Source organism: Eptatretus burgeri, chromosome 10, assembly GCF_056783735.1.
Source record: "Eptatretus burgeri isolate ZD-2024b chromosome 10, Ebu_testis_v1, whole genome shotgun sequence".
Taxonomy (NCBI): Eukaryota; Metazoa; Chordata; class Myxini; order Myxiniformes; family Myxinidae; genus Eptatretus; species Eptatretus burgeri.
In genome coordinates, this window is record NC_140970.1 from 48,710,385 (window position 1) to 48,725,649 (window position 15,265).

Below are 15,265 nucleotides of genomic sequence, written 5' to 3' on the forward strand. Positions count from 1 at the left end.
GAAGCTTGTGGTGAGGCAGTTGTCCTGAAACAACTTGCCTTTGCCTTATGGAAAGCAAACCCAACTGAGGGCAATCTCAGTTCCTTCCATAAAGCTCAATACAAGTGTGTATCTACCCTCAGGAGAGCCAGAAAACAACATCTTTCTAATCTCAAGTCTGAACTCTCAAACCTCTCTCCCTCCTCAAAATTCTGGTGGCATCTAATCAAATCTGTTTCTGGTGTTCCCCCTCCATCCCCTCCCTTAGCTCAAATGGCTGCACTGCTGATACCGCACGTGAAAAAGCTGAATGCCTAAACTCTGTGTTTGCAGCTAAATCTTGTGTCCAAAACCCATCACTTTCTCTACCCACCTTACCCAGTCTGTCCCACCCAACTGTCCCTGGACTGTGTCTTTTTCTCCTTACAAGGTGGAGAGCTTGCTGTCAAACCTCGAGTCAGATTCTGCAACCGGTCCAGATGGCATCAGCCCACGTGTCCTCAAAGCCTGCTCCTCTGCTCTTGCTCACCCTCTCTCTGTTCTATTCACCCTCTCATTTGCTCAAGGTCATCTGCCATCTGCTTGGAAATCAGCAAACATCACTGCCCTGCACAAAAAAGGTGCAAAAACAGATCCCTGCAACTACAGACCAATCAGCCTTCTCCCAATCATCAGCAAGGTTATGGAATCCATCATCGCTTCAGACATGAAATCCTTCCTCTTCTCCAATGGCTTGATTTCCGACCATCAATTCGGTTTCAGACCAGGTCACTCTACCCTGGATATGTTGCTTTTGCTCTCCCAACAATGGATGGAGGTCCTCGATGCAAGTCAGGAAATCCGAGCCATATCCCTGGACATATCACGTGCTCTCTCTGTAATTTGTCCCCACCACATTTCCACAGGGCGCTCAAGGTCCGCCAACAACCCCCTTCTAGTAAAACTACCAAAATCACGAATCACTGCTCACCTTCACTCTTTCATTCCTCTTTTTTTCCCGCCTTTGGAATAAACTCCCTCACTCTATTCTTTCCCAAATTCTTGCCTCCAGGCCTTCAAAACAGCTGTTCACAACCACCTCTTATCACCCCCCATCCAAATCCTCAATCTTTTCTACCCCCGATAATCCACCCAAGCCCAGCTCCTTCAAATTCCCTGCTTTCCTTCCTGAAAGTCCCTGTAATGTCCATCTTCTATTCCCCATGTTCCCCGTTCCATCCCTCTCCCTTCCACAGATCTCCTAATGTCTCTGTTCTCCAGTTTTATCCTTCCCACTCCCTCCCCTCTTGTCTCATGCCCCCCCTTGCTGTGTGTTAGCTCTCACACGAGCCTCGACAAGGTATACAAAAAATGAAAACAAAAAAAAAGTGTGGGAGTTTGTTTCAAAGGTGGGAAAAAAGAGGAATGAAAGAGTGAAGGTGAGTAGTGATTCTTGATTTTGGTTGTTTTACCAGAAGGGGGTTTTTGGCTGACCTTGAGCACCCTGCGGAAATTTTGGGTGAACAAAGCACAGACATAGCTGGGTGGGGGGGGGGGGGTGCAAGGCCTGAGAGGAGACGGTAGAAGACAGAAAGGCCACCGACCTGCCTACGGTGAGACTTGAGAGAGTGAGAGACCCAAAGACTCAACCTCATCACGTGCGATGACAATGATCCTAAATGCCTTGGTTTCCACAACGTGAAGCTGAGCTTGGTGGGAGGCAGGAGCACCACCGAGAGGGGAGAGCAGTACTCCATCAGAGTACGGACAAAAGCTTTGAATGTGGTCATGAGCTCAGGTGTGCCAAGAAAGGACTTTGGTGATGGAGGATTCCCAGTCGGCGACTGGATTTGGAGGCCAGCTTAGAAATGTGGCTTTCCCAGGAAAGATCGTGGCAGATGGTGAGGCTCAAAAGTTTGAATGAAAGGAATTCTTCAAGGGGATTGTTGAGAAAGTAGATGGGGGTGGGGGGTTCCAGATGGTCCTTTCGGAGAGACAGAGTGGAAGTGTGAGATTTGTCAGGATTGAAAGACATTGTTGTGGAGCCGGGTGTCGGCTGTGAGCACGACCACTGGGCGGAGCGGCAGGGTCAACTCCACCAAACACCCGGGATCTAGATCGTACCGTTCGGAAAACTCCAAGGGTACGGGTCCCTTACAGCAGTGGTTCTCAACCTTTTGTAGATGCGACCCCCCCCCAAAAAAATTAAAAATAATAAAAAAGAAAGAAGAGGGCTCTTCTTCCTCTTCGCAGAAGAGGGGGAGGGGCGTCTCCATTGTGTTGGAATCGCTCCCGAACTATTAAATCGATCAGCAGCGCATCTAATCGATTTCTGCCCATTAAACAATGGAAGGTGAGCCATCTTGGGAACAAGCACTTATCGACATAACCGACTAAAGGAACCTGAATGTTGTGCAATCGAATTATCAAACTCGTAACAATATATGTTTGTTTATTTGTTTTGACAACCTTCCCGCGACCCCCAAAAACAATCTCAGGGGGTCGCGACCCCCAGATTGAGAACAATTGCCTCACAGGATCGTGAATAGTCAATAATTTCACCACGTGGTACAGGGTTATTTGCCAAACTTCAAAATACCGAAAGACCCACGTGTCGAGCTACCGAGTATTCACCCCCGCGACGGGACTTGAACGGGACGAGCCGTTTGCGTGCTCGACCCATGCGTGACCCGAGCGGATTGTCACCGAGCTTCCCTCGGTCCCAAATGCATGGCAGCAACGGCCTTCTTTAATTCTCCCAACACGCACCGCCTTAAACCAATGAAGAAAACACAAAAACGAGCTGATACATTTTACACATGGATATTTATTTACAATAGGTGGAAAAGGAGGGAAGCATGTAAGGGCAGAGTTATCACGACTAATAGAAATGCAAGTGTGTACAAGGTAAAAAGAGCACTTAACAAGTTACTACTTAAAGACGGGGCCCCAGACATACACGCACACAGAAATACCCCAAAAAGAAAATGGACCTTCCCGCCTCGTGTGGCCCTTGTCGATCCGATTCGGCGGGACTTGAACCCGCAGCTCGATGCTGCTGCAAACACCGGGTACGGAGGCAGCGCCAGGCTTCAGCACGCAACGAGACCTGAGCCAGCGACGAGATAAGCAGAGAGTTAGAGCACGCGCTCGAACAGACGGGCGCAGATTGTTTCTCCCCGCGCTCGAACAGACGGGCGCAGATTGTTTCTCCCCGCGCTCGACCAGATCCGCCGCAATTATTTGCTCTCCTTTCCTTCGTCGTTCTCCCGCACGGTCCGCTCATGCGTGGCCCTCTCTCACTGGGCGGACCGCGTGTTACGGCTCCGCCTTCTTGCCAAGGACCGCCCCTCAAACGAGCAGAGCAACACGGTCCTGCGTGGGCTCCGCCCATGTACGTGCTGATACGCACGTAGGCAATGGCGTCGGTGTGAGGAAGCGAGCTGAAGGCGTGTTGTTGTGGTTATTGTTGTTATAAAAATCATATCAAAATAACTCCGCAGCGCATGAAAATTTAATTACCCATTAAACAAGGGATGGGACCCAAAATAAAAACACACTTCCGATATAACTGAGCTATAGGCGACGGCTGTCTGGCTGTGTGCACAAGGCTTCCAGATTCGGAAAAATATTCCACATGTTGGACCAGTTTGTGATTTTATCCAGATCTGCAGTGAGTGAAGAAGCTGCTGCTTGCCGGTCTGAGGGATGACCGATGGTACGGCAAAGGGTGGAGTCATCAGCAAAGAGATATAGAGGATTTTCCAAAGAGTCTGAGAGATAGTTGATGAAAACCAAAAAAAGCACAGGGCCCAGAACGCTGCCTTGAGGAACTCCAGCCTGGACGGGAAGAGGAGATGAGAGAATTAAATTTTCTACAAGCTGTACTCTGTATGGATAACACTGCAAATTTTTCTCAAAATGCGTCTTAAAGAGGTTTCAGAAATTCCAAGTTCCATTGAACGTCTCTCAGTCGATTTCTGTGGCCTTCTGAAAACACTATCGCATGCTCACTCAATGTTTCCTTGTGTTCTTCCAGACCGTGATCTACCTGATCGTAGTTTATCAGTTAACGTTCCATCTTCCCGAAATCCCAAAAGACACCTCAGAAGGAGCATCATGAATATGAAGTACTTGACGGTAAGCTCTTTGAGTTGCAATGAGGGAGCACTTGTTCTTGAAGAAAAGTCCAAGAGAATGCTGTTGGATTGTCCACTTGTTCATCATGAAAATTCGAACCATGAATCTTGAGTATAAAAAGGAACGAAATTGATTTTCACAAATGCTTTAGAAACTACGACAATATGAAATTCCGACACTTCTTTTGGCGGACCCTGTAGCATGTGCACTGAGTGGCTAGTGACTGTCTGTCATAGAGCAGGGTAGGGTAATGATGTATCATGTGAAACCTCCTGTCAAGGTGAGGCCAGGTGGAGAACTTGATGGGCACAAAGGCACCAGGAAAGCGCTACGCATTTAAATGGATATTATCACGGGTTGTTTTGGCCAAGGACTGCACGCCAGGTCAGAGGAGTGAGTTATAGAGCCCTGGAGATGGGTGAGACAGCATGAAAGGTGATGGGTGAGACAGCCCATTAGGAGCGGGCAGCTAATGAGAGGGATCCGCTGTGCTGAAAGATGGGCTCGAAGGTCAATAAGAGCCACAGCTGTGCATGTGTGGGGGGAAATCAGGGGCTTCTTTGAGATTTACAGATACCATCTCTTTCTTCGACTTCTTCACTCGCTTTGTGCCGACTGCTCGAGAGACTGTGGAAGTCAGCTACCTGCCATTGCCTCTCTCATCTCCAAGCACGTGGAGCCGGCACGATGCCATCGTCATGGATCCAAGAGCAGTTCATGCCTACCCCCAAGTCCTTGCCTGTTGTCTTCCTCCTCATTAAGAAAGTCTTTGTGATTGACACTGTTAGAGGGGTTATAGTTTCTTTGTATTACAAGTTTGTATGTTCTCTCCTTTCCTATTCGTTGATATTTTTGACCACCAGGTCTGTTTTTTTGTTTTTTTATACATCGTCGAGGCTTGTGGAAGAGCTAGTACAAGACAAACAACAATGGGTGTGGGGAGGAAATGGGGGGGGGGGCAGGAGAAGATGCGTGGGTGGACAAGATGGCTCCAGAAGGGAAAACATGAATATTGGAAGGAGGGATTTGGGTGGGTTAACGAAGGTAGAAAAGACCATAGTTTTTGATTGGGGACAATCTGAGATGGTGTTGAACTGCTATCTTGAAGACCTGGAAGGAAGAATGATATTGAAGACGATGTGGAAGTTGGTTCCACAGGCGGGAAAAAAGAGGAAAAAAATGAGTGGCGGTGAGCAGTGATCCTGGATTTAGGTAGTTTCACCAGAAGAGGATTGATGGTGGACCATGTGACCCATTCAGAAAACTGGGGGGGGGGATGGGGGAGAAGGATGGAAAGAGCAGCGGGTTCAAGACCATGAAGGAGGCGGTAAAAGACAGAGAGACCGCCAACCTGTCTGCGATGGTGAAGTGATAGGTCCATACACTCAACTTCATCGTGGGAGATTCCAATAATCTTAAAGGCCTTGGTTTCTACGGCCTCAAAATGAGCAAGAAGTGAGGCAGAGGAGGCAGCCCGGAGGGGAGAACAGTACTCCATCAAGCTGTGGATGAAGGCCTTGTAGGTGGATAGGAGTTCAGGAGTGCCAAAGAAGGGCTTTGTACGACGGAGGATGCCGAGTCGGCGGCTGGCTTTGGAGACCAACTTTGAAATGTAGTTTTCTGTTACGTTTATTACCGTGCAAGCATGAAGGGAAGAACGGGTTGAAGCAATTGGTTAACTTTGTTTATGATGGAGGACCAACTTTATTTCAATTGTTATATTTTGAACATAAATCGGAACATGAACTTGTAGTTTAGCAGTACTTTATTGGCTCTGAATTTGCCCTGATTATGCATGTGCAGAGAGGAGTGAGACATAAAAAATGTTTACTCTGTCTGACAGTCAAACAAAAGTGAAAATCATTCCAAACAGGAAACTTGTTTTTTGGTGACGTTTTATAAAGGACACAAACAACAGGCACGAATAACTAATTTAACGTGTTAAATAAGGTGGTGTAAAAGACTGCATTAACGGCGGTAAACTTTGGGGAATTTTTTCTTTTTGTACAACCTTTAAAATCGTTATTTTATTTCAATTTAATTACATACAGTACTTGATCACTGCACACACAAATCGCCTAATTGGCACTTTTAAAACCTTTTCGTTTAGCAGTACTTGGACAAAATATTACGGAATTTTACATCATCTTGACCATCGACGCCGCAGCAGGGGTGTGTCTGAAATTTCCACCTGCCTTTTGCCGGGGGGATGGAAGGCGGCAGAAAGTTCCTCATCACGTGAGCATTCGAAAAGGTCTGATCTTACAAGAGTGTAAGAGGTTTCGAAGATGCATCATATCCTTTGCCTGCCAATAATTTTGTCATTTGCAGTCTTTGGGAGCATTTAGGAGGCAGACCTCAAAACATTCGCCGATTCCAATTTGTCCTGTATTTAGTCAATTTTCCCTGCGATAATCCACCGCACATATCATTTTTGGGACCTTATGGTGTGCAACAGCGACTGAAGCACTTCCGTTTTGATTGCGAGCGTTTTCATCGTGATCTGTGTTGAATTTATTTGTGTGGAGCATTTTCGTTCGATTTGCAGCCTTGATTTACTCTTCAATATGTAACTTGCTGTTTATCTCTGGATATTTATCTTCTACCCTAAATCAATAACATGAGAGTTGGTGTCAAAGCCACCCAATGCTCGCCTGTTTAGAAATTTATCGTTTTTTCAAAGACTCGTCTAATAATATTTTTTTTATAAAGCATTGCAGTGAAGACTGATCCAAATAATTTTAAAGCAATATATGTATTTGTATATTGTAATCAGTAAAAAATAGTGTGGAAGATAAAAACATTAGAAAGGAAATAACTTGCACCAAAAACTTTAACATTTTCACGCTGACGCTCAAAGACTCGTCTAATAATATTTTTTATAAAGCATTGCAGTGAAGTCTGATCCAAATAATTTTAAAGCAATATATGTATTTGTATATTGTAATCAGTAAAAAAGTGTGGTAGATAAAAACATAAGAAAGGAAATAACTTGCACCAAAAACTTTAACATTTTCATGCTGACGCTGAAGCTGACGCTCACGCCGGGGGTATCGCTATCGCTCTCTGTTCTTCGAACAGGCGAGCTAAAATCAAAAAAATGTTTTGTTTTATTTAATCTCCCCTATTCTTTAGTGAACCATTTAATTATCGGAAACATCTTCTCGTCGCGCACGCACAGCAGGAAAATTCGGTATTTGTATTTGAGCGATCCTCGGTGGAAAGAATACCATTTAATGAACGCATTGTAAATTCAGTAAATTCACAGATCATTTGGTCATTCACGAGGGTCAAATAATCCCGGCACGACGTTCGACGTTAGTCGACCCGTCAACACGACAATGACAATGTAGTATCGTGGCATCAACCATTCTGAGGCCTGGTGTTGGCTTAACGGTTCAGGTGGCAGGCTTGGGATCTTGGGGTCCTGAGTTTGAGCCCTGTTGGCTGTTCAATTAACACCAGGTGGGGTTGACTCAGCCTGTCATCCTGAGGTCAGTGAAATGAGTACCAGTCTACTGGTATAGATGGTTGTATCAGTGCTGTTCCATGCCTGCAACTGCAATGTGGTAATCTTCATCGTGATGAAGCAGCACTCATTTTGAAGGAAGGAAGGAGGGTACAATAACATTGCAGGGGTTTTTGGGGGTTGAGTGCTATATGTACTTTGTATTTGTCTTGAGCTTTCAGTTAAAAAATAAAAAAACACTTATCATAGAAGCAAAGTTTGACTTTTTTGCACACAAGTATGTGTTTTTTAACAAAAATGCAAATGAAGTGCTCAAGGAGGGAGGAAGGTTTATTTAATAATTTGGCCAATCAACGGCCTCGATTCATGTTTTAACACCTACGCTTCACATTTTTTGGAATGTTTTTATTCTTCATCTTTTAACAAGCAGGTATGTCACACATGGAATTGAATAACAACGTTGAAGCTATGAAGCAAACAATGGATTCACAGTTTAGAAATGTATTGGTCATGTCGCAAACAATGGATTCACAGTTTAGAAATGTATTGGTAATGTGTATGCAAAACCGTGACTATAATTGGAAGTGCAACAAGTCATGCTTATAATTAGGCACCTAAAGTGAGCAATCCTGGAATGCAAATGACGTCTCTCATGGAATCTGCACGCATGTTGACACACAACCCTTGTCTATCACCTCGATCAATTGGCCAACCACGTGGCCTGTCAACAAAGGAATGTCTAGACATCATTTAACACTGAATCAGTTGGCTTGTGCCTTCGGGGTGCTTCAACAAGTGGTGCCATTACAGACTGGGGTGCCATGATGCAGTTGGTACCATCACAGACTAGACAGTTCACAGAGAAACTTTGTTCAGGTTGCCCAAAGGTTACAACCCCTCGTAAAGATTTGTCACCCTTACAAGAAGGAACCGCTTTTCAACAGGATGATCTCTCCAGAATGACCTGCAAAGAGCAAATGACCATCGAATTTCAACCTACAATTTGGAACTGGCTTCATGCCAGTGGTATGGGGTCCAGAAGATCATTGCTCTGCCTCCATCTACCAAATCACCATCAACAGCAGTGCATGCAATCGGTGACATCATAAGTTCAGGAAAACCATTGGCACCATGTTCATTTCACCAACACATTGAGGTTCTGCCATCTGCCGAGACTTAAACGAAGGAAATGCTGATATGAGACAAAGTTGGGGAGTGATTTGCTAATTGTGCCATCTGGCAGCATAATCGGTTTAATGTGGACATCATGACAGTAAGGACTGGCATTCAAGATGGCCAAATAACTGAACTTTTCATCATTTGGATGTGGGACTCTGACTGGTGTCAGGCATAGAGATGACATCATTACACTTGAATACTTCCTCCTGCCAAATGGCTTGGTCTAAACTTCATCTATGTGAATCACAACACTGTGCAGATGTTACCAATACTGCAAATTCCCACAAGGTGAAACATCTGACTTGGCCAATGGTATCACATGTACAAGCTTTTATTCCTCGGTTCTCCCATTTATGGAACCACCTTTCCAGAGGCTGTTTCTCTCACTCTTCCCTCCAAGACTTCAACAAAGCAGTGCACCGCCATCTCTTGTCATCCCAAATTCTGTCCCATGATCTTTCTTACCACCATGAATATTTCCTAACTCAACCATCATATTTCATGCAGGTTTCAATGTTTCCTCCCTCTCCTCTTTTCCTGTTCATTCATTCCCTTGATGTTTGTCCCACTGTCAGTTCTACCTTGCACTTCCATGAGCCTTACTCCTGGAAAAGACTGACTAAATAAACGAGAGAGTTCATAGAACACCTTATACCACGCAGTCTTGAGTAAAAACAAAAAGGACATGGGAAGAGCCTTTTAAACCCTTGCTTGTTGCGTTTCGGAGGACGATCTATATTTCCTATGAGCTGCCATTTTGTCTGAGAGAGCGAGCGGAAAACTTTATTCGTCGAGATGATGTTACATTTTATCCAAGTACTGCTAAATGGAAGGTTTTTGAAAGCACCGGGAAGGCGATTTGTGTTCTACAATATGCAAGTACGTATATAATTCACTTGAAATAAAATAAAGGTTTTAAAGGCTGTAGAAAAAAACATGGGGGCAATACGCCTGGACACTCACCTGATCACAGCTGGATAAGATAACCAGGGAACCACTGGTGGGCTTAGATGACCCACACAATATGTGACGGAAAAGAAAGTAAATAACAATGGATTTTTTTTTAATGCCGTGAACAAACTTTGGTGCATCACGGGTGATGAAGGTTGTGGTCAAGTTTCATCAAAATCATGTTTGTAGTTGAAGCGAAGAGAGCAAATACATATTTTGGGGGGCACCCCCTTCCACTCCCTTAGAGCCGGATTTTTCTAATATCATGAACAAACTTTGGTACATCATGGGTGATGAAGGTTGTGGTTAAGTTTCATCATAATTGCTTGTGTAGTTTCTGAGAAGAAAGCAAATACTTATTTTGGGGGGCAACCCCCGTAGACCTCTTTCGGGCTGGATTTTTTTAATGCCATGAACAAAGTTTGGTACGTATACGGTGATTACATTGTGGTAAAGTTTCATCAAAATCGTATGTGTAATTTCAGAGAAGAAGATGCAAGTATTTGTGGACGGACGGACGGACAGACGGCATGCCATTCCATAAGCTCCCTGGAACTACATTCCCGTGAGCTCAAAAAGGAATGGTTAACAAAGAAAGACCGTTCAGCCCATCACATCTTACGAACATGACACTGTTTTCCTGGACTCGTAGCTTGTGGAATAAACGGTCAAGCCTAATGTGATACTAATCACAAATACTACATCTATGGTACTCCAAACTATTCAGTTGTAGGTTAATTTAGGCACAGCAGCTGATTTGCGTACCTTCATCAACTCTGCTCAAAACACACAATAAAAATGCCATCAATACATTTTTGAACCTCTGGGTGATCTGTAGTTCTATAAAGGGCTGATCAAATGTTGTTAAAGATTCTGTTTTTAAAAAACAGCATTTCAAGTTTCTCATAAAAACAAAAACTACAGACATTGTATCGATATCTCTTATCCAATGGATATGCAATGAACCCTTTTAACAAGAGTTTGAAAAATATTTATGGATAATTTGTTTAAGGGGTCCTTTTATTAATACGTACATTTATTTCAATACACCAGCACCTTGTAGTCAGTGTTGCGGTGGCACGTATCAGTTCATGGCTCAACAATAGTCGAGTGTTGTGCGCTAGCCGGTGCATACTCGCAGCTCCGCTCGGCTGCACCTTATCCGGTAAGTTGACTTGAGTACACATCGAGGGCACGAGACCCTCCTTGGTGTGGCCATCCACACGTAAGATATCACGTGAAAGTCCACCACAACTCTTATGTAGCCATAAACTAGTGCCACGCCAGGGCTTGCTCGAGGGTCCTGACTAACAGGGGCCATCTGCCAGGCATCCAAGGCATACACCGACATCCAAAGTGAAGGTTTATGAGAATGTATGTTCATAACACATTTCAATTCACATCTCAAATTTGCCCTCACCTTCAGTGGGGGAGAACAAGGAATTACTTCAAAGCATTATTTGCATCGTATTGGAAGTCAGTGTAGGTGGGTGAAAGCAAGACGATTGGTAATAAGCTTATATTTGCTTTTTTGACACCGTGTGCTTAATGCGTTTATTGATAGTGCAGCTCCAACATGAACAGAATATGCAAGGGCTTGTTAATTTATACATTTTAATTCAACAAATTTGTTTTATTTCACTTTCTTGTCTTTCCACAAAATTTGAAAAACACAACTACCAACCGACCTGTGTACGTTAATCTGTGACTGGAAAGAAAGTGTGTTTTTTTGACGAAAGTAATAATGGCAGGGGTTGCTTTGACAGTGTTGTACTCAGAAAACAGTGGAGGCAAAGTTCGAAGACACACCTCATACAAGGTTGGGATGGGAGGAGAGGAGGTGTTTCAAATCAGTGTTTACACTGTCAGGTGAGATCAGGTCAGGTTTCGGTGCATGTGCCAGAACAGCACGTCGCTGCGTCCACTTTCCTCCGGAACACCAGAGGCCTCTGTCTGGCCACCCCAAAGCAGATGCCTGGCCCATCCCCATCTCCTTGAGATGCTGATCAACCTGCTGCAACCACGAGGCACATGGTTGGCCCATTGGCCACCTCCAGCCACGAGGCTCCCTCGCTGAGCAGGATCAGCGTCAGGAAAACGAGCTACATGTCCATACAGCCGCAGCTGACGTTCACAGACGATGCAGGTAACAAATCTCATTTGAGTTTCTCTCAGCAACCGCTCGTTGGACACAAAGTCTGACCAGCGATAGCCAAGGATTCTCCGAAGAGACCTAGTACTGAAGGAGTTAAGTTACCATCTCATATCATTGGACAGAATCCAAGTCTCATATCTGTAGAGCAAGACTGGAAGTGCAAAGGACTTTTGTCCTCCTACATCGTTACTGAGAGCGCCACAACCCATGATCCAGTGAATCCATGATTCCCCCAGACCTGACCAAAACATCTATCAAAATCTGGCTCACAACATGCAGAGACATGAATATCACTGCCAAGGTAAGTCAAACTCTCTGTGACCTCAACATCCTCGGCACAAACAGGAACAGAGAAGATGTCACTGAAAGCTTGGATAATATTTTTGACCGAGGAAACCCATAATCCCAGGAGCTCCAACTCATCATTCAGCACCAGGAGGGCCCCCATAAGGACATCCAGTATCTCCGCCAAGATGACTGCATCATCTGCGAAATCAAGGTGAGAGATCTTGACATTCCCAAACGATGCACTGCAGCTTGATCTCTTCAACATCCTCTCCAGAATCCAGTCCACACAAGCGCTGAAAATTGTGGGGGGGGGGGGCAGAACACATCCTTGACAAACTCCAGTAACAACTGGAAATGTTATAAGTGGAAGCAACACACCTTACAGCACTCTCAGTACCAGAGTATTGATCAGTGAAAGACTGAGAATCCTCCAGAGGGCATCCCGACTCACTGAATTGAATGCTTTGCGGAGATCAACATATGCTGTAATGCAGCCCCTGATGAAACTCTCGCCTGTATTTGGCAAGGACCCGAAGAACAAGGATATCGTTGCAAGGACCCGAAGAGCAAGGATACGGTCAATCATTGACGTCTCTGGTGAAGCCAGTCTGCTATGGACACTGGTGCTCAAGCAGATGGTTGCGAACTCAATGAATAATTATCTGAGCAAAGACCTTGCCTGGCATTGAGAGCATCATCACCCCTTGGTAGTTGTTGCAGCCCTGGCAATCAACTTTCACCTCTTCCAGTCAGTTGGGATGATGCCTGTGTTCCAGGCAGGCAACAGAACTGCATGCAACGGCATGAGTACCGCATTTCCACCACCCTTGATAAGTTCAGCATGGATGCCACAGATCCCAGGAGCTCCACCCCTTTCAACTGGTTCACCACAACCTATGTTTCCACAAACAAAGGCGATTCACAGTTTATTGGAGAGTCAGCAATAGGGATAGTAACACCGCTGACATCCAACTCAAAAGCTGGTGGATCAGTCTGGTACAGCTGCTCAAAGTCATCAGCCCACCAGGCCTTCATTTCAGACTCCTCCGTCAAGCGTTCACCACCCTCCACTCTAACTGCAGTACACCAAGGAACAGGCCTGGAAGAACGTAATGGGCAAATTCCTCTAAGCAGGGTGAGAATCACTTGACCACAGGTGATGCTCTACCTCTTCATAGATTCCTCACACATAGGCCTCCTTGTCAGCCCTCAGCAAATATACAGTTTTATGCCTCAACTCCCTGAACAGCTCAGCTCTGCCATCAAGCCTGGCCCCGCGACTCCGGTTTATGGTATCCAGTGTCCCTTGGGACACAAAGTTCTTCGCCTGATGGTGGCTTCAAAGACAACCACTGGCAACATCAAGGATGATAGTCTTGAAGGCATTGCACAACTCTTTAGGATCCCCCGAAACACAAAGACCGCCAAAATCCCTACTCAACCTGTTCGGAAACTCCTCAGCTAACCTGCCATCCTTGAGCTTGCCAACATCCAGCCTAAGTTGGGATGGTAACATTCTCCAATATGTGAGCTGCAACTTTAGAGTTGCTACAATAAGCCTCTGGTCGGTATTGATGAACTGAGCACTTCGGTAGACTCTGCAGTTCTGGATTATCCTCCAGCAACCATCAACGAGCACATGGTCAATCTCCTTTGCCACACCACCAGCGTTGGAATACCAAGTCCAGCAATGAGCTTGTGGGCACTAAAACCATGAACCAGCATCCCTAAAGTCCATGACTGCTTGGAAAGTCAAGGAACTTGGTGCAATTCCGGTTCACAGTTCCAGATGCATGGGGACCAACACATACCTCATAGCCATCCCAATCAGCACCAGTCGATGCATTGCCATCCCTCAAGACAAGAAGAGTATGTCATCAACCACAGACTCAAGCGTGACATAGAATGCCTCCTAAACAACGAGATCACTTGCCTCAGTTGGAGGAGATAACAGGGAAATCGGAGATAAGGGAAACGACACTCAGAGAGTGACGAATCTTCAGTCATATAATACACTCGTGGACCAGTGTTACATTACCATGGGAGTCAGCGTATTGGACACAGCTACAGCAACTCCTTGGGTGGAGTTTTATGTGTCAGCTCCCTGAACAGCTCAGCTCTGCCAGTTTATCATGTTGCATCCCACAGCTGTCATCCATGGGTGTAGCGCGACCAGACCAATAGTAAGTGTAACCACCTGTCATGATCTCACCACGATGCATTCTCCGAGAGTGCTCCAATACTGATGTTCAAACTCTGGAATTCAGATGATAGCAGAGACAGGTGATCATCCTCTCTTTGAGTGAGGACATTCCAGGCACCCATTCAAAGGGACCATCTCAGATTAACCCGAGGAGACCGCCATCTGGTGCACAACACTTCAGCACCACCCCGACATACACTACCACAACCCTATCCAGGAAAGTCACCCCGTGCTTTTCCTATCATCGATCGAAGAATGATGGTCCCGAAGGCTTTACCCCAATACCGTCATTCGCTGAGCTGCCCTGCAAAGAGTAGCTGCACAGGAGGTACTCTCACGGAGTGGGTTTTCAGTTTTATTTGCTTTATTTGTGTATTTTGTGGAATGAAGTGTTTTACGGTGGCTGGAGTGCAAATCCTGCCACCAACCTCTTAGAAAAAGGTAACCCAACTGCAGGAGGACGTCCGCAGACAGTTGGGCACCAGATATAGATGGCCGTTGGCTTACAAGGAGCTACTCCACCCTTTCATAGGTTTTCTTTTTAATCCTGCTGGGTGTCCATATCCATACACCCTCACCAGGAAACCTGGTGGGGGAGACGGTTTAGTCACCAATAACCCGACCATGAAACAGGTTAGTGCAAGGTTTAAATGGTATCTGTAGCAAGTCACAGATCTGATAACTCCAAAACATAATTCACATACAGGGTGGGGATGGGGGAGGGGAGATGTGTTTCAAAGCAGTGCTTACACAGTGAATGCGAGAGGTGGGGTGCTGGGGGGGATCAGTTTCCACTATATTTGCCTACATAATAAATAAATGATCGCAAATATTATTACTTCCACCACTGAAGGCGAAGGAGGTTATGTTTTCACCTCTCTGTGTTTGTCACTTGCAAAATCTTAGATTTTACATATTGATC